The sequence below is a fragment of the Arachis duranensis genome, chromosome 9 (assembly GCF_000817695.3).
Source record: "Arachis duranensis cultivar V14167 chromosome 9, aradu.V14167.gnm2.J7QH, whole genome shotgun sequence".
NCBI lineage: Eukaryota > Viridiplantae > Streptophyta > Magnoliopsida > Fabales > Fabaceae > Arachis > Arachis duranensis.
The window spans coordinates 100,746,271-100,747,572 of record NC_029780.3 but is presented as its reverse complement, the minus strand read 5'-3'; positions in this window follow the sequence as shown (position 1 = coordinate 100,747,572).

Below are 1,302 nucleotides of genomic sequence, written 5' to 3'. Positions count from 1 at the left end.
AGATAGTTCTTTGGATTCGGGTTCATACTTTGATCATGGTTCCTTGTGATCCATGCATTAGCATAGAACTCTTGAACCATCAGTAATCCGACTTGTTGCATGGGGTTGGTTATGACTTCCCACCCTCTTCTTTGGATCTCATGTCGGATTTCCGGATACTCATTCTTTTTGAGCTTGAAGGGGACCTCAGGGATCACCCTCTTCTTTGCCACAACATCATAGAAGTGGTCTTGGTGGCTCTTGGAGATGAATCTCTCCTTTTCCCATGATTCGGAAGTGGAAGCTTTTGCCTTCCCTTTTCCTTTTCTTGAGGAAACTCCGGTCTTGGGTGCCATTGATGGTGAATGAAAAATAAAAAGCTAGGCTTTTTACCACACCAAACTTAAAATTTGCTCGTCCTCGAGCAAAAAGAAAAGAAGAGTAGAAGAAAAAGAAGAAGAAGAGAAAGTGGAAGAGAGGGAGAGAAGTGGTTTCGGCTATATGAGAGAAGAATGGGTAGTGTTGTGTGAAAATAAAGAAGAAAGGAGAGGTATTTATAGGGAGGGGGGGAGGGTTAGGTTTCGGCTATTTTGGGTGGGAATGGGTGGGAAATTGCATTTGAATGTAATGGAGGTAGGTGGGGTTTATGGGTAAGAGGAGGTTGATGTGAATGGTGCATGGGGTAATTGGGAAGAGAAATTGATGTGATTGGTGAAGGTTTTTGGGAATTGTGACATGGATATTCAAATCACAAAAGTAGGATTAAGAGGGAAGGTGAGAATTGGGTAGGTGGGGATCCTGTGGGGTCCACAGATCCTGAGGTGGAAAGAAATACCATTCCCACAGGTCCTGAGGTGAAAAGAAATACCATTCCTTCACCATATAGGCGTGTAGATTGCCTTCATGCACCATTCTGGCGTTTAAACGCCCATTGGTGCATGTTCTGGGCGTTAAACGCCCATGTGATGCTTGATCTGGGCGTTAAACGCCCATGTGATGCTTGATTCTGTCAAGCTTGTTTCTGGCGTTCAGCGCCAGATTGTCCTCTGCGTGCGCATCCTGGCGTTAAACGCCAGGATGTAGCTTGTTTTGGGCTTAAATGGCATATGAGGTGGGGGAAGGCTAGCCGTGCCATGTATGAAGGCTTGTCAGCTATTTTGTAGAGTTCATTGGCTATAACTTCATGAACCTCTACCTCCTCTCCAATCATGATGCTATGGATCATGATTGCCCGATCCACATTAACTTCAGATCGGTTGCTTGTAGGGATGATGGATCTTTGGATGAACTCCAACCATCCTCTAGCTACAGGCTTGAGGTCCA